Source organism: Rhinopithecus roxellana, chromosome 1 (genome assembly GCF_007565055.1).
Source record: "Rhinopithecus roxellana isolate Shanxi Qingling chromosome 1, ASM756505v1, whole genome shotgun sequence".
Classification (NCBI taxonomy): Eukaryota; Metazoa; Chordata; class Mammalia; order Primates; family Cercopithecidae; genus Rhinopithecus; species Rhinopithecus roxellana.
This window is the reverse complement of record NC_044549.1, coordinates 140,144,446-140,167,104: the sequence shown is the minus strand read 5'-3', so window position 1 is coordinate 140,167,104 and position 22,659 is coordinate 140,144,446. Positions and strand designations below refer to the sequence as shown.

At 33.7% G+C, this 22,659-nt stretch overlaps 1 protein-coding gene and 1 non-coding gene across 2 annotated transcripts in view; one reads left to right on the top strand and one right to left on the bottom strand.

The window, feature by feature from the left end:
• Positions 1–22,659, top strand: part of NAALADL2 (N-acetylated alpha-linked acidic dipeptidase like 2) — a 977,694-nt gene that overhangs the window by 552,230 nt on the left and 402,805 nt on the right. The gene's annotated exons all lie outside the window — the stretch shown is intronic.
• Positions 2,131–2,237, bottom strand: LOC115900822. Its single transcript, XR_004060472.1, has one exon. It is a non-coding gene; the product is annotated as a U6 spliceosomal RNA (small nuclear RNA).

Genomic DNA, 22,659 nt, shown 5'->3' with positions numbered 1-22,659 from the left:
GAGACATATTACCACCTTTAGGGGACTAATGGTTTAATTAGGGAAGAAGCCATATGAGCAAATTATTAGCACAGAGTGACAAATGCAAATTATTATCAACATGCTCTCTGAGAAGTAGAACGTAACCCTTATTTGGGAAGAGATAATATGAAGTTTCATTTTCTTTATAAGTTTCTCCTCCTCCCCACTTTAGGTTTAGGTTACTTTCATGTGAATATGTGTATGTTTCTACCATAGTGTTTACTATACCATATTAAGGTTTGAGCTCTTGCTAGCTGTATGACTGTGACAAGACAGACCTGTAAGTCAGTTTCTTCTTTTTTAAATGAGGACAATTCATTCATTCATTATTGATCAAAACAATATTCTCTGCTACACATTTTTAAGTGTAATATATTTTTAATATTACTTTAGTTATAGGGCTCAAATGGGGATTAAATGAGTTAAATCAGATAAAGCATTTAGCCCAGTATCTGGCACATGGTAAATTCTCAATAAATGCTGGCAACACATTTATTATTATGTTGCATAATTTTGTTTAATACTATATCTCTAGTGTTTTTTATCTTTTAACAGCATGGTCTAAATATGTGTTTAAAGTATTTGTATTTTTTTCTCCATATCACGAAAATCTTGAAAGTTGGAGGAGACTCAGATAAAGCTCAGGTAAATTAAGAGGTATATTTATTTTCAGAGTTCAATAGTACATGTATTTAACAATTGAACTTGTGACCAACTTTCTTTTCCACCAGAGCCTGGCCCACTACCTGATACATGGTAAGAGATAAAACATATTTGTCGTATTGATTTAACTTGACTTTATGAATTTCAACCAGTTGTGACTTTAGTTGGAAGGTCAGCATCTTCAAGTTAGGAACGATTAAGCCAGTCATTGAACAATTTCTGTTTCTCCTGATAAATGCTTCTCCCTCTGTCACCTGCAAGAATAGCTTCTTCTGAGAAGGAAGAAAAACCATGAAATTTGGTGTTTTCAAAAAACTGGATGAATGGGGTTCACCTTTTTACCCTCCAATAGGGAGTTAGGGCAGACTTTCATTTTGGAAGCTTTATAGTAAATTCCTTTATTTTAAAGATATTGGCTTAATTCAATCACTTTCTATATACTGAATTTTACCTCATAATGCCATTTGTAGAACTTTAATTTAGCAAGCATTTCAGAGTCTGATTTCTTATTCTTAGTGTATTCATATAACATAGGTATTACATCTTGCTACAAAATGCCAAGATTTTTAATATGATCAATATTTGATCAGTAATTAATGTTCAATACATTTATTACTGAGAGGTACATCACTAATCTTTTATTAACTTCTTTTCTTCTGGATAATACATCCACAGTATGAATTTCCACTGGGACCTACAGTTATTAGATCAGGTAGACTGAAGCACACCATAGCCAAATGGATTTTTTTTCTTTGCATTAAGTCCTAAAGCAGCTGTTGTCATGAACTAGAGAAGCCAGAAATCTAGGTCTTAGGTTATACTTACTGACATGGTTTGGCTGTGTCCCCAAGCAAATCTCATCTTGAATTGTAGTTCCTATAATCCTACGTGTTGTTGGAGGAACATGGTGGGAAGTAATTCAATCATGAGGATGGTTTTGTCCATGCTGTTCTTGTGACAGTGAGTGAGTTCTCACAAGATCTGATGATTTTATAAAGAGCTTCCCCCACCACCTTCACTCTGCACTTCTCCTTGCTGCTGCCATGTGAAGAAGGACATGTTTGCTTCCACTTCTGCCATTATTGTAAATTTCCTGAGGCTTCCCCAACCCTGCAGAACTGTGAGTCAATTAAATCTCTTTTCTTTACAAATTACCCAGTCTCGGATATGTCTTTATTAGCAGTGTGAGAATGGACTAATACACTTGCTTACTGAACTTGAGACCTATTTTACATTTAAAAACATATATTATAATGCCTTGATACTTAATGGTATTTTCATATTATGGAGTCATTAGCAGTGTGGGTGCTACTACATAGAAAAAACAACAGCAACAGCAGCCATCTGTCTATATTGTCCACTTGAGAATTTAGTTTCAACCTCCTGTTAATGAGATGCTTTTATTGTCACAATTTTTTTTAGTTTTTATTATTTTATACATTTTTTTAAAATATGAAATGCTTCACAAATTTGCATGTCATCCTTGCACAGAGGCCATGCTAATCTTCTCTGTATCATTTCAATTTTAGTATACGTGCTACCAAAGTGAGCAATTCCCACCATTTCTAAACAGTTCTAAATTATTTCTTTTTTTTTTTTTTTTGGAAGTACGCAGGGGAGTGAAGTGGGGCACAGGTATAACAGAGGGATTTGCCTACAATCCATAGCCAAACATGGAGGGCACAATAAGGTCACAGCTTCATGGGGTGAATGTTTATTTCTGAGTCCATCGAATTCCCTGAGGGACAGGAAGGCTGAGCAACAGTGACATACAGTTATAATTATTTTACCTTGTTGAAAGCAGGTTCAGTGATCTGGGCAAGTCCCTTCTTATTCTCTAACAACAACATTAAAACATGAAGCAAGTGTGATTTCTGGATAGAAAGATTCTCCTGAGAATTCCGTGGGTACATCATGTTTCATTTGTTGTAATATATGCACTTCAAGTTTCTGGGTCAAATGCACACATATCTTCATGTGGCTTATGTAAGTATCATGGAAAACAGTTTACAACTTACTGTTTACAGTTTCACAGCCCTTGAGAGAAGTGATGCATTAATTTTCTGGTAAGATTAGGGGTCTTTTTGCTTTATAGGGGAATTGGGCTAAGAGTTTCCCTAAACACCCAGGTTGTAATCCCTGCCATGTTATTAACAAGACAGTAAAACCAGTTTATCATTTTAGTCTTATCTCTTCATTTACAAAATTGAAGTGTTGAATTGGATATTCTTTAAGGTATTGTGCCCCCAAAACAAAAAAACAAATGAACAAACAAAACTATTACTTTTCTTGTTAAATATTTCAGTGAGAAAGTTTTTGTTCAATTGGAGTGAAAGGAAGTGTGTAACTCATCATGCTTGTTTAGCAGCGACATCGACAGAGCCAAGGATGATTTATTTGTGCATGCAAGTTAGATTTCCTGGTGACGGAACAAGAGAAAGACACTAATTAATTAGAGACACAGAAGGAAGTAAAAAGACAACCCCAGACTTGACCCTCAGCAGGATTTGAAGCTGACATCTAGGAAACTTTCATTCTTAATCCTCGATGTTTCTGCTACTTTTGTTTTTTTCCATCCTTTGCAAGCACACATTGCTCCTGTCCTTTAAAGTCTTCTAATTCCCCTCCTCTGCTAATTCGTGTCCACATGACGAAAGCACTGTATGGTTCTCATTGTATTGTTTTCAAACTCTATTATCTGCTTTAGGGCTACGTTACTCTTAGAGAGACCACTAAAAACAATTATAAGGAAGTTTTTGCAGACATTTTTCTTAGGATATCTTTTCAGAAAAGGAACTGTTGAGATGAACTACTGTATATGACACTTAAAGGTATTGATAAATATTGTCAAACTAGCCTCCAGGAAGATTATACCCCTGAAGGAGAGTGCCTGTTTCCTGGAATTACATTGTTGTTTTATTTTAAACATTTCCAAAGGGGTTTCATTTTAATTTACATTTATTTGTAAACAGAACATTTAAGTTTATTAGTCATTTTATTTCTTATTGTATGAATACACTATTTATGTTACAGGATAGGGGTCCCGATCCAGACCCTAAGAGAGGGTTCCTGGATATTGCACAAGGAAAAATTAAGGGTGAGTCAACAGTGCAAAGCAAAAGCAAGTTTGTTAAGAACGTAAAGTTCTGAAAGAACAATTACTCCATAAACAGAGTAGGGCATTCTTGAAAGTAAGAGGAGTAATGTGTCCACCCTAGGTACAAAACCTTTTTTTTTTTTTTTAACCTAGGTAAAAAAAAAAAAAAAAAGAAGAAAAGAAAAAATAGAGTACTTTTTTTTTTAACCTAGGTACTTCCTTTTATGTAGGTTAAAAAGAAAAAGATCATGAGGAAATATGCTCTGCTACAAGGGTTTGTGATAAAGGATTAATTTTTTTAATTACTATATTTTGCAAGAATCAATATTACTGACTTTAAAGCAAAATTAGGAATGCCTTTGTTCTCAGGTTATTGGGATATCAGGACACTCCCAAGTCTGGGTCTGTTTAGTAAACATCATCCCTCTGTTCCCTTAACCCTAAGCATGTAAAGGCTGGGAATATTTAACTTTCTGGGAATGCAGCCCAGCAAGTCCCAGCCTCATTATCCTAGCCTGCACTCAAGATGGAGTCGCTCTGGTTCCAAAACCTGACATATCTCCCCAACTCCTTTACAAGAGGACCCTGAATCCTAAAGGTATAGTCACTTCCATGGTCGCCAGAGAGATGTTACAGGAAAGGATCCGGATCAAGACCCCAAAGAGAGCTTTTGGATCTCATGCAAGAAATGATTCAGGGCGAGTCCATAGACTAAAGTGAAAGCCAGTTTATTAAGAAAGTAAAGGAATAAAAGAATAGCTACTCCATAGACAGAGCAGCGCTGTGGGCTGCTGGTTGACCATTTTTATGGTTATTTCTTGACGACATGCTAAACAAGGGGTGGATTATTCATGCCTCCCTTTGTAGACCATATAGGGTAACTTCCTGATGTTGCCATAGCATTTGTAAACTGTCCTGGTGGGGTTACTGTCATCACCATTTTGGTTTTGGTGGGTTTTGGCCGGCTTCTTTACTGCAACCTGTTTTGTCAGCAAGGTCTTTATGACCTGTATCTTGTGCCGACCTCATCTCTCACCCTGTGACTTAGAATGTTTTAGGAATTCTAAGTCTGGGAATGCAGCCCAGTAGGTCTCAGCCTTATTTTACCCAGCTCCTGTTCAAGATGCAGTTGCTCCAGTTCAAACGCCTCTGACATTTATGTCTTGCTCACTTTCCCTTTGGTGTATCTGTTCATTTTCCTATTTAATCCAGCTCTTTATGGTAATGCTATAGGATAGATTCCAACATTTTATGTAATGAATCTCTAAAGTGAAGGTATTAATTGATATGTTCCAGATATCAAACATGTTGGGAGCAAAGTTGATTTTTATTTTGAAAGATAAGAGGGATGATTATTTTTGTAGTTTTGAACAAATGAAATGCACCCTCATTCTCTATATGAAAAGGGACTGAAGTGAGCAGTCAATAAATATTTGAAAGAGGGATACATATGTGAGTTTAGAAAAGAGAAAAAAGTCAATCTGCATTATTCCCACAATATTCTTGGGCTATATTTCATCCTGGGATAATTCATCCTGTTTCTCCTAAGTCACAGAGACAATGATTTTTAAGGTATTACTGTCAATCATTCCTAGGTAACAAGCACAGAATCAAGGGCTTCATCAGTACTGGCCTCTTGATCTCTTTTATGTTGCAGAAACTCCAGTGTAAAGCTCACAGGAAAAGTGAACATTTTTAGCTTCCTCTAGAACCAGGACCATGTTTGTCTGTGTCCATCTTTGAGGCCATTTCTTAATCTCTACTTAAAAGTGAAAGATAAATGGGAATAAAATAAGCTACATATTACAAGATCCATAAGAAGAGACAAAACAATAAAAATAAGCACCTACATTGAAAGCATTGAGTCAAGCAAAATGAACTACAACAAAGGATTAAGGTAAATTTGCCAGCCAGATTATTTATAACCCAAAACAATAAAACAAACCCAGGATATAAAGCTTAAAGTTCAATTCTTAAAATATGTCTAAAGAAAGGGTTGCAGAGTATATATTTTATATTGTACAATCAACTTTATGGTCTGGGTCAGTTACTAATGCCACTCTTTCCTACTCTAACTATGATAAATGTCATTCATCAATCCAGCATTATTTTCAACTAGGACTAGACAAAGCCTTAGAATGTTTCTCAACAGAACTCTCTAAGCAGCTATTATCCATCAAGAAGGTGGTATTTGAGTTAACACATATTACCATTTCAATGCTTGACTCATCTGCTAAAGGTAGGTACAGTTTTATTAATTTAAAGATAGGAAAGCCAATCAGCTTTTATGCAGCAAGTTAATTCTTTCTCTAAAGTTAGCAGCTTTCTAGTAAAGGTTTCTTTCTCAGCTCTTGAATATTCTTTAAGCCAGAGCTTTCCAAATGGAATACAAACCAATAGGTCAAAACAAGTACAGGTACATAGAAGTTATCGATTCCTCAACCTTGAGAAGGCCAGGTGGGGTTCAAGATACCAGAAATCCTGGGCTATTACTTACAGCCGTAAACAGCCACATCTGTGTACTCCAGTGTGCAAATATTATTGTTTTCTATACATATGCTGAAAAAGATGGAAAGTTTTGCTTTGAATTATGGAACAAACAATCCTGCCCTAGTCAGAGATATTTATTAGTATATGAGTGGTTTCTTTTAACTCTTACTCAAAATGTTAGAATTTTTCAAAATCATCACAATTAAAAAAGTCAAAGGATTTATATTTTGAATGGAATATGTGTATATTTATGTATGTACAATCATGTGTCACTTAAAGTCCTGGATATGTTCTGAGGTGATCCTTAGGTAATGTAGTCATCGTGTAAATATCAGAGAGTGTGCTTACACAAACCCAGATTACATAGCCTAACACATCCCAAGGCTATAGGTATAGCCTATTGCTCCTAGGCTACTAACCTGTGCCTTTAAGACATGTTACTGTACTGAACATTATAACACAATGGGAAGTATTTGTGTGTCTAAACAGCTAAACACAGAAAATGTGCAACAAAAATACAGCATCATAATCTTACGAGACTACCATCATACATGTGGTTTGCCATTGACAAAAACATTTTTATGCAGCACGTGACTGTATTTATTATATGTATACATATTTCTCAGTCTGAGACACAACTAATTTTACCTGGAGTGAAATACATCGTTGTGTGCTGCACTTTCCTAGGGCACAGCTATTTTTTGGTGAAGCTCCTTCCATTTGAGCATAAAAGTCCAGTAAACGATCATGAGTATTTAAGGAGCATTATTTGATAATGTAGGTTATTTTGGTGGCAGGAGACGTTAAAACACTAGTTGAGATTAACTTCATGGAGTGACTTCCTAAGGCACTTATATCTTCTCTTTCTCATTCAAATCTGTCTAACTTGCATCTCTCTAGACACTTATAATCGTGGTACTAGAATGATATGAATTAATAGGTTGATGGAAAATATTTCTTAATAAATTAAAATTTTTTAGGTACAATTTATTTTTAATGGCCAGGTATATGTATTATGGGGCACTGAATGGGAACCAGTTTGGAAACATAAAACCAATTGTAATTTACACATTCAGTACAAACAAAACTACAAAGTCAATAAAAAGTAAATTGACAATTTAATGTGACAGATGATTACGTTTAGTAGAAAGCAATCACACTTAACATCACAAATATGAGCTGATTACTCCAGAGCAATTCTTTGGGCCAAGCAGACTGATGTTTCCTCTTGCCTCATAACTGGGTCTCCTTCAACCCTTTCTAAAATTGCTTTTAGAGTGATCATTGCAAATGATTCAGTTCTTTGAATGACACCCTACTGCTTACTATAATACACAAATATAAGTTGGTGAACAGAATCCTTTTTATCTGAGTCTTGGTTACCTCCAGCCTCATCTATTTTTAACGTAATCTATAATTACATAAACAGGTCTATATAATTTGTACCAGCTATACTATACTAAGTATTTGCAGTCTCCATAGATGTCATCCTGTTTCTTTTCAGAGCCTTTCCAACATGCCATTCCCACTATCTTTGAACTTTATTCCAGCTAATGGTCATTCCTTCAGAACTGGGTTTTAGTACCTTCCGGTAAACCTTTTGTAATATACTCCCTTCCCTCCTCTGGCTCTGAATAAATTGGTTCCTTCTCTGTGCCCACCACAACAGCCTGTGCGTTCCTTCTTTGACCAGACTTAACACTGTGCTGTAAATGATCGATTGATTCTACTTGCCTGTGAGCTCCCTGAGAGAAGGCGGAGGTCATATTCACACCTCTTGCATTTTTAAATTCTATTTTGACACTTTTACATTCTTCATAAATATTTTTGAAATGAACAAAACGAATGAACTCACACTTCTGGAGTTACCGTGCATGCTAGTTTCCAGTTTGAGCTTTATTTTCTGTTTGTTCTATTTTGTTTGGGAATGTGTGTGTATCCTCAGAATGCTGAATGCAAGAAGGATAAGCAGAGGTTTGGTGTGAGTTACTTCCCTCAGAGGGCTTCCTGTGAGATATTTTTCACCTTCCTTTTCTTTTTTGCTTTGTTTCCATTCTTATTTTTGTCTATTCCCCAGCTCTCCCTCCTGTCTGAAAACTTTATTAGATCTTTTACAAGTTCAGAGTCTCTCTTTGTGTGTGTGTGTGTGAAGCTGTGTAGTAGAGGTATACAGAAGGTATACCTTGGAACTAGATTAACCGTTTGTTTTGTAGAAGTCTAAGAGATGCTTTTATTTGGTTGCTACAATATGTCAGATCAGTATGGTATGGGTTTTCATTTAGGCCTTTGAATGGGTACCAGGTGGATATGCCAACATAAAACCAAATAACAACATTAAAGCCTTGGTACTAAAATAGATAGTTCTGTAAAGGAATATTATGTAATTTTTCTCTGTTTTCCACCCACTTTATTTTACTAGTCAATAGACGTTGTCTAAAATTCCAGAGAGTCATTCATATAGTTAAAAGGAAAATAATGTCAAATTTGAGTTATTTTGACAGTAATAAAATAAGAAATTCTACTCAAATCACGAATGATGATAGATATATTTGTTTTTGCCTTAGCTTTCATTAAGTTTGGTAGAGAAGAATAATTTTTAAGGAACTCATTAGACATCACTGACATGCTTAAGAAAAATTGGCTGCCGCAAAGATTTGTTTGTGCACAATTTCTAAACTCACACGGGATTAGAACTGAACCAGCACTGGATGACATCCTGTGAGTTCATTAATATTTACACTTTATGTATTTGTTTATGCAACAAATATTTCTAAAGTGTTAAACATGTGCACAGCTTTCTTCCATGTCTTGGGAATAGTAGTATGAGAGAAGGGCCTATAGTTTTACGAAATACAGGCTCCCTCCCCCTTGTTTGTAACACTTCTGTATAGCCATGCATTTTATTATACATACTCAAAACATTTGAGGGATGTAGATGACATAAATGAAAACATCTTGGTTTCTGAGCCCCAAGCTAAATTATATAAAGCCATAATTTCTCACAGTTACCTGTGATCCACTTTCTGGCAATATCTGAAGTAGCACAATGTAACAGCAAGTACTTGCTTTGGAGCCAAAAAGCCGGGATTCTGATCATCATCAGTTCTGCCAGAAACTCACTGTGCAATCCTAGATAAATAGCGTGACCTCCCAGGTCTTTAGGAAATAACTTTAGATTTTCTCTAAATGTGCTTCTATCTATGATTTTCTGCATACAGAATATAATAATTTGCTAACGAAGGCTCCCCATAATCACCGAATAACTGGTACCCATCTCTATTCCTGAACTTCTAATAGCCACAACTTATGAAGGAAGATCAGTTGCAAAAGCCATGTGAGTCTAAGCGTCCTCTAAACAACAGCACACATATCCAAAGCAATGCAATGTAGAGAGTCAGAGAAGGCATATGTTGACTAATGTTACACAAGATCCACTAGTAACTAACTGTACATGTAACACAGTAACTAGATTTAAATTCTTACTAAGTCGCATGAAACCTTTAATATGGAAATACTAGCAGTAGCTATTACACGTTAGAAAAATGTAAAGTCATTTTCCCCTGCTTCTGTAAACTGCTGATAATAGCTATGGTTACAGTTCTAAATGGAATTTCATTAAAGCTACATCTGAACCATGTACAAGTTCACCTCATATATCAAGGACCATCAGCACTTTACTACTATCCATGTGGTGGGATAAATTACTCTGGCAACACACATTTCTGGGAACATCATATTTACTGAGGCTAGCAATTAATCACTTAAAATTGTGTTTGAATGAAATGTGTTTCCAGGAAAATATTTTAATTTCATTATCTTTTTTATAATTTCACTAGGCAAATTAGATGACTTGAAATAGAAAATGGATTTCAACAAAAAGTAATTACTTGATAGTACAATCCAATCACCTAAATCCAACTTTATCCTGTGAGGCTTAGTTTATTGTAACTCATGAATATATAGATTTTGATTCATTTTAAGCTGCACATGTCTACATTAACAATAGAATTAGTGTTCTTCAAGATTTAAAATGCAATTTTAAACATCTTTTAAACATAAAGTTAATTTGATTTTGCTTTGATAATTACCTGCATTTTATTTATAATTGTATTCCTATAAGTTATTTTTATAAGACCATCTTATCATTCAACATAATAAATAATTATTGTGGTGTTGTTCAAGTAGATAAGTGATTCTAAATAGCCAAAGAAAGTGCCATGCATACTTTAGCAAGCTCATTTTGAGGAGGATAGGTAACGACAAGTTAACTCTTTTGAACGTTAGCAAATATGCACAAATTTTAATGTTACTGAGATGAACTTACGGTTTATATATGATAATTTTTTTCAAATATGAAACTTTTCCATAAATTATTAACGTTATTTGAAAAGTTTGCAGACTTTCTTTTGATAATTTCTTATGCATAATTAAATGTGTTAATATTTTCTTTCTGATATATTTTCTTTCTAACATATTTTGTACACATTAAAATTTATTAATCCTGGTGCCTTAGTAATTTCTTTACATATTTGCTGGAGAAATAACAATAAACAATGATAAGAACCTCTCTTGAACACCTTCTATGTTCGTGGCTGTCAGGCCTTGTGTTACATTTTTTGTGAGCATTGTCTCATTAAATCTGCCAATAATCTTATAAGGTTAAGTACTATGCTATAATTAACTTCATTTTAATATTTTGTTAGTGATTTTGCATATGAATACTGTGGTAAAAATATTTCATATTTTATTCTTGATTCTAGAGATTACTTGCACATTTCTTTTTTTATTCATATTTATTTATGTATTGAGCAGCAACTAAGGTCCAGGCAGTGCTAGAAGTGCTGGGAACATAGTAAGTGCTGATGATTTCGTAATGAATAGGACAGACAAGATGCTTACCTTCATTGAGTTTATATCTGGTGTTGCAGTACAGACACTAACATTTAAACAAATAATATCATAATTTCCGGTCATGATTACTACTAAGAAGAAAGTAAACCAAGGTAATAGCTGCAAAATGACAATGGAGTGAATGAGAAAGACGGTGATGTGAAATTAGGTCAGAGAGTTGGGCAGGAAGCAAATTATTCAGCAATTTGTAATTTTTAGCTTTAAATTTTGGATTTAAATTGTTAAAGACAATTATCCAACCCTGGCTTTAAATACAGCTACATAACCATTAGGTAGAGTATCCTTATTTGAGTACTGTCACTCCTGACTAAGGCACAACATTTTTACAACTCTGTGAAGTTAGAGATTAATTTAGGGAAAACTGATAATGTGAAATGATTTTTCCATCTATCCAGTAAAAAGGTGGGACTGCCTAAGTGGCTGCTTAAATAACTTTAGTCTTGCAGTAGATTTGAATAGGGTAAAATTTCTTATTACTATTTGTTTCAGCAAAGTATATCAGTGTTAATATTAATATCATTGTTATAAACGTCTTTATTACCCTTTTTGAAAATGATCTGATTCTATCTCTTGAACACTTATTACATAAATCGTGGGACTATACTCCGTTTTCTATCCTGTATATATACCATCAAACCTTTCCTTGTGTTGGCATATTTGTCTTTTGTTTTTGAAGTTTATTTCCTACTGCCTTTTGAGACTATTTTCCACTCATTATCCCACCCACTTCCTTCACATTTTGTGCATTTTTTTTTTCATTCGTTATGGCTTCCTGGTTCAGTTTTCTTCAAATAAAAATCATGGATTTTTGCATTTTATTAAAAATGTCGTCCGGGCGCGGTGGCTCATGCTTGTAATTCCAGCACTTTGGGAGGCTGAGGTGGGCGGATCATTAGAGGTCAGGAGTTCAAGACCAGCCTAACCAACGCGGTGAAACCCCGTCTCTACTAAAAATAGAACAAAACTTAGCCAGGCGTAGTGGTGCGCACCTGTAATCCCAGCTACTTGTGAGGCTGAGGCAGGAGAATCACTTGAACCCCGGGGGCAGGGGTTGCAGCGAGCCGAGATCACACCACTGCACTCTAGCCTGGGAGACAGAGCGAAACTCCATCTAAAAAAAAAAAAAAGTGTCAACTAGTTATCTGAAATTTTCTTCTGATTTCTATGATAAATCATTTTTCTCTTATTTGCTAATTCTGAAACAAAGCTATATTATATGGTTGATAGGTGATTAATGCCCAGTTGACATCCACATTCTTAGCATATATCAGACATTCATAGAGTGTGGCTGGGTTCATTTTAAAGAAGGATCTGCTTATATTCCATATACTTTGTTTTAACATAATCTGATCTCAAGGAAAGTAAAGCACTCTATATGTTTTATATATACTTCTACATTACAAACCTCAATATGTATTACCTTCATGTTTCCCTACTACTACCCAGGGAAAAATATATTTCTGTAATGCATGTGATTTACCCTTCCTTTCATTCATTCATTTTCTAGGAAATATTTTCTCCAAATAAATATAGGAAAAGAGATACTTGGCAATAGAGGTAGAAAGTGAGAAAGGCACTGCACTGGCTTCAGACTGCAGTAGTCAAAGACATGAAATTGAGGAATGGTTTCTGGATGCCAAAGATTATATTTCTAAATCAGAATGCATGAAACTGGGTAAATCAGTTTGTTTTATTTTCTGCCAATAAGCTACAGTGAACCTCTAATTGCTTTCAAGATTAAGTTCCGTCAGTCTTGTCATTACAGCTTAGTAACAGGTTGTCTAACCTAGTTTTTAGTACTATAATGGGAATCTTAAAAAGGTATATTAGAAACTTCTTATTATAAGATTATACTTTTATAATGGTCTGCCAATAGGTTTAATTTACTTGGTGGTGATTTGGTCATTGAACATTATTTTAATAAAATCTAATTTTATTAAAATTAGATTACAGGTGCGCAGCTTTCTCTCACAAAGACAAATACTTTATGATTTCATTTTTGAATCTTAAAAAGTTTATCTCATAGAAACACAGTAAAAAGTGGTTAGCAGAAACAGTGGAAAGGGGAACGAATGAGAAGAGGCAACATGTTGATCAAAGAGAACAAAATTTTATTTATAGGAGAGAATTCAGTTTTGGTGATCTATTGCTCTGCATGATGACTACAGTTAATAGCAATGCATTGTATGTTTCAAAATTTTACAAATAGATTTTTAATGTTCTCACTACACAAAAAAGTTAGTGACGTGATAAATATGTTAATTAGCTTGATTTAAGTCTTCTACAATGCACAACAAAAATCAAAACATTGTTTTGTAGCCCATAAATATACACAATTATTATTAGTATATTAAAAAGAAATTTAAAATTTTAAACAGATATATAAAAACTAATAAATATTTAATATCTCATAACCAGGATAGCATTCTTACTGCTTTGGAATGACCATTTTCTTTGACACTTGTCTTTGAAATAATAAAGAATCCAGTTTACACTTGAAACACCTGATAAAATTTCAAAAGAATAAAGAAACTGAGATTGTATATAATGTTTCAGAATGAAGACTGAAATGATGTGTTTTGAATCATCATAAAGACTGCGTTATGGTAAAATAGATTGGTCTGGTTTATTTTGAGGGGCATAAAAATGTTATCATCTCTTTAATGACCTTGTATTATCATCATCAAAATCCTAAAATGTGCTTCTATTCTACTTTTTTCTCTTATTTGAATGAATTACTGTTAAAGGACATTTTGTATTGGCAGTAAATACTCACATGATGGAATAGGTAGTCAATTGGATGAAAAAGTTGAGAAAATTGAGGTGAATGGAGTGCTCAGTTTTTAATAGAATCTTAGTAGACTTATTCATAAACTACAACTAAGCTTTATTCATTTTCTTGGGTTTTATTTACAGTTATTTACACTATACCCACATAACTTTGTCCAACTAAACTTAATTTTCCATCTAGTTTATATTACATTTCCTGCTTTAAAATGTATATAGCCACTATTCTATTTTCTTAAATGACTTCGTTACACATGGAGATTCTTTTTTCAATGTGAACTCTAGGTTGTTTCCTTTTCTATGTATTCTGAATATCAACCTTCTATGTTCTATTTTAAAAGCATGACCTTATTAAACCATAAACTCTATAGTTGTGGAGACACGGAGAAATTTCTAAAAGTCATTAGAGATTCTCTTTTTTACTTGTTACTTTAAAATAAATGAAAGAAAATAAATATGTTATTTGAGCTAAGTGCCTACCTACTTCTTGTGAAAGTTGTCTAGGATGTCATGATTTGTGATTGTGTTCTGTTTTTACTTCAAAAACTATTTAGTCATCATTTTGAGTAATATGCGTCAACAACTTACGATGCGTGAATCTTACCCAAAGATTGTTGATTCACCTTGCCTATGAAAATTCTATATGTATGTTAAATTTAATTACAGGTAGACCTTGTTATAAATTACTTGAAATAATACATATAAATATAAGATTACAAGAAATCTAGGTGTAGTTTATTTTATTTAAACAAAGAGGAGAACATTTTTTTTTCCAATCTCCCTCCCAAGAGTCTACCAAGTTGTTATAGATGACTTGTAAATTCATTAATTTAGGTAGTTCAACATTTTTCAGTTATTAAAGTAAATATGTATAGCATGTTAACTATTTTACCTTCAGAGCAATTTTTTTCTTATTTTAGACATATTTAATGATGTATAAACTGACAGAAAGAACACTGACATAATCAGATTATGCATTTGTTAATATAACTTTTATCAAGAAAGTACAAAATATTAGAGTAAAATCACAAAGTGCAAAGTTTTAAAAGTAAAATTAATCATTCAAAGGGAAGAATCAGGGGATATTGCTGAAGTGTGGATGGTTAATGAAGTTAAAGAAGCCGCTATTATTTAAAAGTAGAAAGACAAGTAACTGAAGAACCAAACATAATTGTATAAGGATTAAGCTTTGGAAAGAGATAGGAAATAATAGCCTAAAGTAAAATCTCATTTTGTATATCAGGAAATAAATTTATATTATCTAAATAATTCATAAATCTAGAAATAGTGCTATAAAAGTAATTACTAAAAGCACTAAATATGGACATATTTAAAGATAGTGCCTTCGGGAAACGGGCTTGGGGTCCAAGAGGAAGAACTTGTAGATTACTTTTCATCATAAGCTCAACTGTACTCTTCTTTTGAAACCATGTATATACACTATTATAATAGGAACATTTCTTAAAAGTTGATTATCTTTTGAAATTATCTCTTAAGTTTCATTTAAAAGATTCCAGATGGCTGAGGTGTAACCCACAGAGAAGCCCTGTGTGAACACTAATTGATGTAGAACCAAGAACTCCAAAGAAAAATTCAGAAAACAACAGATCTTCTGCTACACTCACTTACTGATTTATTCCACAGATGTCTATGGAGGACTTACTCATGCCAGGCATTCTGTTAAAGCACTGGGAAATGTGAGCAAAAATACCCAACATCCTTGCTCTTATAGAGCTTCCAGTGTAGAGGAAAAAAATGGCCAGTTAAATAATTTCACAAAAATGTTGATTTTTAACATATTTACATGACATAGTAAGCACAAATAGCTGGTAGCTCCAACGTAGGCTTTTATGAGGGAGTCAAAGTCAGGGAGGACTCTCCTGAGAGAGTAATACACAATTATCAGAGGCATAAGTAGGCCTTAGCTTAAAGAAACCAGCAGATGGTTCAGATTTACAGTGAGCAGCATAGGTTACGATGCTGTGAACAGAACCAACGTGAAAAAGTAGACAGACACCCTCCTTGTTGCAAAGAGTAAAGGAGAGCAGGATGTAAGATAGAACTGAGGGTGAAGGTAGTGGGACAGACATCACAGGCCATGATTAGGATTCTGGTCTTTAATAGTGCAATAAGGAGCCATTGAAATGTTATAGAGATCATATTTATGTTTCATAAAGTTCTTTTGGATGTGGTGTTATAGGTCCATTAGACAGGCAAAAGAACAGATCTAGTGAGGGCAATGAAAGAGTGTGTCAATAAGCCCTGGATGGGAGTGATTATTGTCTTAGAATAGAGAGGTAGTAGTAAAGATTTAAACCATATGAATGGAATCAACAGATAAATATCAGGAAGGGGCAGCAGTGTTCTCTATTAAATTGTACGGAGGAGGTGGCCTTTAATTTCTCAGTTTCTGTATACAAAAATAAGTGAATTGAAAGAACATTGCATTAAGAGGAACTGCAGAAAGTAGAGCGGCTTTGAATTATGCTCTTAATTTACTTTGTTTGGACAGACAGTGCAATACTTGCAAAAATTCAGGAAGAGGGATTAAGTAGAATGTATGTTAGAAATACTGGTCTGATTTTCAGAGAAGAGTGCGGACTAGCGGTAAAAATTTGAGTCAACTCTATGGATGTTCAAATTGAAGGCCTGGGTGTGCAGGAGTTGTCATGGGGGAAAAGTGAAGTAAAATATAATGAGGGCTTAAGACATGGTATTGGGAGACCTCCAACTTGTAATAAAATTGTATAAGGGAGGAGTTGAATAAGCAAACAGGAAGGAGAAATGCTTATAATCCTAGAGAATGATTCATGTGAAGAAATTTCATTTTGTAACAAAGAAAAGGGGTGGGTGAAGGGGGCAGAATATGACTGTGTCCGTTTGAAATCCAGTCAGTCACAAGCTAAGATGTCCAAAATCAGAAACAAAAGTATTTTAATTTTCTTTGGTAATGAACTGTTTTAAAAACAATTATATTGTATCACTGACTAATTGGTCAATGTTTGTGTTCAACAATGCGAGATCAACTCATCAGAGCCACTGGGAGCTTAACTGTGCATTGGCTCTGTTGTTTGCAAAATGCCAGATCTTAGTCTACAACTTCCAACCAGAGGACAGGCTAGAGTCAAATTATGAGATCATATAGCCAGAAATTCTAAAAGACTAGGTAAATTCTGTAAACCCTGATTGAAGATAGCAGGCTACTTCTAAATGCCCAAGGCTCTGCCCAAATGGAGAATTTCTGTCTGAGTCAGAATCCTGATTCTGGTAGCAGTCACGTGACAGTCTGAATTCAACATTGTTCTTGTATTTGAATTATAATCAACGTATTTTTATTCTAAGTTGATGTTTCAACAAGTGTTGGAACACCCGTTATCAATTCTTACAGTCTCTTCCCCCACTTTTTATGCTAAGGATGACACAAAAGATACTTAGATTATGTACGTGCATGTGTACGTGCATGTGCACATGTATAGTTTGTGTGTGTTCATATAATTTTGTTGTGTTGGAATTTATAGCACTCTAAATAAGCAAGCAATTAATGGATAAATGGATGTTTGGGTTTTTACAAAAATTGAATTTTACTGTAAAAATATTTTCAGTGTACGTTATATGATGCAGGAGGGAAAAAATTAGAATATGGATAGCTACGCACTAACGAACAATTCAGTTAAGCTGAGTTGTACTCTTGCCTGTTATCATTAGGATGGGGGTTACCTCCTAGATATTATTCTTTCCAAGAAATAAGCTGTTTGTACATATCTCGTTGCTTGGCATTATCATTATGAAACATCAAAACACAAAAGAAAAAAATACCCAGATGGTGCTGTGAACATTCTCATGAATAAATCAGTTCCTTCACTACATAAGGCTCAAATAGGTCTTATCTCAAAATAAATAAGTAAACAAATAAAATAAAATAGAAAGAGGAAAAAATTCTAAATTAATTCTTGAAAAACATATGCATTTTCTGTATCTTGTGTTATAGTTTAATAAACATCAGCCATTCCTGAAATTATCCACCTGATAATTTCAAGTATTGGGACATTTTGGGTCAGACTAACTTCTGGTATACTAAGGAATCATATACTTTATTTATTTATTTTATTATTATTATTATTATTTTTTTTTTTTGAGACAGAGTCTCCCTATGTCTGTTGTCCAGGCTGGAGTGCAGTGGCATGATGGTGCATACCTGTAGTTCCAGTTACTGATAGGCTGAGATGAGAGGATCCCCTTGAGCCTTGGAGTTCAAGGCTGCAGTAAGTCATGATCATGCTGCTGCACTCCAGTCTGGGCAAGAGAGCAAGACCCCATCTTAAAATAAATAAATAATAAATAAATATAATTTCAATCAGAAATATATTTCACAGAAACACATCAGTATATGAAAAATATTGCTAAAATTAGTTCTTCCAATAGTTTTCTAAAATGGCAAAAACATTGGAACAAAAAACATTTAATGCTCTACTGTAATATTTACAGTGTTGTGATTAAAAGTAAATTATAAAGTAGTACAGATTTATTTTTATAAATGTAAGCACTAGCTTTTTAATTAGATATAGGAAAATTAATTAATGTTTAGACATAATTTGCATTCTGAAGACTGCTATTTGTTTTAATTGAATCACCAATTCCTTACTGGAATTAAAATTTATGCTAAACACGACAGTTTTGTTTTAATAACTTTGAATTATGTTTATCATAACAGTAAATGATAAGAGTTATAGAATTTAAGAAGTATTGTGATAATGACAAGATCACTGATGTTAAGTAGAAGGAAGGCTTTTTGTACTTTGGAGAAGTTAGATGTAATACAATGCTGTAAAAGTAGGTTTCATAATTGTACACAGATAGCTATAAAATTCAAGAACAAAGTTTTTATTGCTAGCGTGTAAACTTTTAGCCCTTAAGTCTCTTTTCTACATTCAAATTATTTGCATTACATAATTCTCTTATATAAGGTTTGCAGAAGAGAGAAAGTATTAAATGAGATGACTGAAAAAAGTGTGAAAACTGTTTGCAATTCTGATACATGAATGTATGTGGATGATAATGTGTGAAAATAAATATATGATGCTGAGTCACTTAAATTGTTATGTTAAGTGACTGTATATTATCTTTGAAATTTAAAATAATTAAAGAATATAATATTGAGGGATAAATCAGTGTTACGATGGACTTTATAGAGCACTAAGCAATTGTTTAGCATATATTTAATAATTAAAATATTTAAAATTTGGTTAAAATTGGGTTAAAAATTTTAGTCAGAAAACAAGCAGCCAAAATACAGAGGAAAAGAAAAGAAAAAAAAAGTCCAGTCAGGGGCCAAAACTGTGCAAAATCCAATGGCTTCTAAAACATTTGATAGATAATACTAACTCCTTTCTATGAGACAAGACAATGTAAAGTAAAATGCATCTACTCTAATTAATTACTCAGAAGCACAAGAAAGTAAATAATTATTGAACTAATTCTGAAAGTGGACATAATTAGCACATTAATCATCCACCATAAATTATTTAATTCAATAATAATCCTGGAAGAAAAATTAGTATTATACTCAGTAGTAAAGTGTTTTGCATTTAATACTCATCATCATAATGCTGTCAGCTGGAATAAACGATGCCTTCAAATATTTTTTTAAAAATATTTTGGTTAAATTAAATTGTTAGGATATATTAATTTATACTGAATAGGATAATGAGTTTAAAAAAAACAATTCAGTAATTATCTCAGTGTTAGAATTTGTCTTAGACATAAACTAATTAGCTCTCCACACCCCAACATAAGCTTTATCTCATTGGTACTGGAGTTTAAAAATTCTAACTAAAATACTGAAATAAGCAGAGGAAACATATGTAAAATAAGATTATAATGAGTTCTTTACAAAGGCACTTCAGAGCTGTCTGACATTAAAAAATTAAATGTTTAGTGTGTAACACATATTTAGTTTTATCTTTTATCCAACATTCTGATATTTATCAATAAAAGTCTATAAACACTGTGACATGACAAAAATAATAAAAATACATCTGAGTATTGAAAGCAAGCTGTGGAAAAATAGTTCTTCCCTTATAGGCTCCTGAGTCTTTTTATGCAGATCTGTTTAATGGATTGAGCTCTTCTGAATCTTGCTTGACTGACATTGGGAATGATGTGGAGTTATGGTGAAAGAAAGGAAAATAAGCAGGAGATGAGGAGAGAGAGCTGGGAATTCTCCATTGGTTTGGTTTGGGAAGAGTTTGGGAAATCAAAAAAGGAGAGCTGAAGTATATGAGAATGAGATCAGAAAGGATAAAAAGAGAAAGGGAATATTAGGTATTTTTGAGGTTATGATTAAAATCTATTTTTTGTATCTTGGAAAGGATTTAGTAAAGATTGCATTTGTTTTTGTCTGCTAAATAGCAGACTTCAAGTACATGGCCTCAAGGCAGGAGCAAGAAGCTTTTTAATGGGTAACACATACTTGTTGTCTAGTTTGGGGACTCTGCCAAATACTCAGCCAAATTTTAAAAATAAAAAAGTGTTTCACTTTTGTAAGGTTATTGTCCAATGCATTATCGTTGGATTCAATATAAGCTTTCTACGAGTAATCTGTGGGTGTATTGAATTTATAAAGTATATTAAATGTTCACATATTTGACTAATGTTTCTAGAAATAGGAACTTTATGAGATTGAATAGCAAGTATCATTTTTCCTCCTCTGAGCAATGCATCACATAAAATAAATATGTATAAAACCTGTAATGTAGCCTCGGTGGTTCACTTTCTCATTATCCATGGAAGATGGCATGCCAGCCTTCACTGTGAATTTAGAAGTGATTGGTACATAATAGCCTAATTGGTATTGGTCGATGAAAAACAGTGGAGTCAATGACAATAATGGTCAAAGGGGAGAGGGCAGATAATTAGAAAGGAAGAGGAGCACATATCAGAGTAGGCTATTTTTCCACTTGGTTTTATATTGCTTTGAAAAAGAAGAGTTTTGAAGCTTGTATTGAGACTCAAAGACACTTGAATTTTGAGCAGTCCGAGAGCAACAGCAGATAACCACCAGCTAGTCTGTTGCAGTTCACATGCATCAGATGTGATAAACCTTCTTGTTGAGTGATCATCACTTTTCTGTTTTCTTTTTTCTTTGTTTGTTTTTTATTTTTTGGAGTCATCAATACACGAAATGGTTAAGTAGTGTACTCTAGCTCACAGACCTGTCAAGTGTCAGAGCAGGGATCCAAACATGAGCAGTTTTGCTTCAGAGTGAATTCTCATCATCATTTTATGTGCTGCCTCTGGGGAAAAATGTACTGGGAGAGGGGTCATTCAAGTATCCTTCTCAGTTTCTTGTGATGAGAGTTTCTGAAATTCTTGTCCTGAAGGGGGTAGATAAATTGAATTAGGTTTATCCTGGATACAAGTCAGTAAGATATAAATATTTCAACAATATGTTTGTATATCCTCTGTTTTATATTTCTCAAAATAATTTTAAAAACACAAAAGCCTATAAACAGATGAAACTATGAAGTGGTCTACTAGAAATCCTGCATTGGAAGATTTCTGGAAAAAGTTATCCAACCGTTTCTATTTTCCAGTATACTGCATATTATTTAGCAAGTATACTATTATTAGGTAACATTCATTTAAATTCAAGTGTGTTCTCAAAGAGACCTGACAAAGATTAGGAAACAAAATAGTGCCATCGTACTTTCCTTTTGTTCCTCTGTGCCTTCTCTGGGTGCTTTAGCTACTGCCCACTTTCCCATGATGACCTGGATATGAATATTTAAGAAATTTCTACTGAGTCTGCAATATAGAAAACAAGTGAGAAGAGTGTTATATTGAGGAATGCAGTAGTTGGGATGAAGTATTTGACTATGAGGAGTTATTGCAGTATGCTTCATAGAAGAAGTGGTATTTCCAGTGTCCATGTTTTTTTGAGAAAAGAAAAATCAATGAAACAAGCAGTTATAGTAGAAGGTCCCAGACCCAATTAGACACAGGGACTGCAAAGGCAAGGTTTATCTGAAGAATAAAAAATACTCTGAATTTTTTTAATGAAAGCTCAGGGATGGAGTAGACATCATTGACCTCAGTTTCCTCATATGCAAACTATAGATGTTGACCTAACTCAGTAAGTATTTTTCAACCCAGGCTGATCATCAGGATCACCCACCTGTAACTATACAGATGCCAGCAGTTAGATGATTTCTAAAATCTTGTATACCTTTACTTCTATGAGAAAAAAAAGAGAAATGTTTCTTTTCTGAAGCACTTGAATGTCTCTTCTGCATGTTTTAGCCTGATTACTATATAATCCTGTTTAGATTGGCACTTTCATCCTCTATCTCTGCTGAGAGGAGAATTGGTGAGATGGTGTCCTTTGCATATTTGAACTTAAATTTTTCTACACATGAAGGGTCACAGAATAAGATGATACATTTTGAATGATTACAACTTCATTTTTCTATAAAATTGTTCAATATTTCCAAGTTGAGCATACTCATTAAGACATGGTAAGGTGATAGACCTACAGTTTAGGTCAACATTTATTTCAATTTGGAGGTTCCTTTGGAACATACAGCCAGTGAATTCCAAATGTGAAAACTTTTTTCTGTTAATAGCCCAGCATATAGCAAAGTTAATAAACAAAAAGTTTAAAAAGCATTTCTTGAAAAGATAATTGTTTAAAA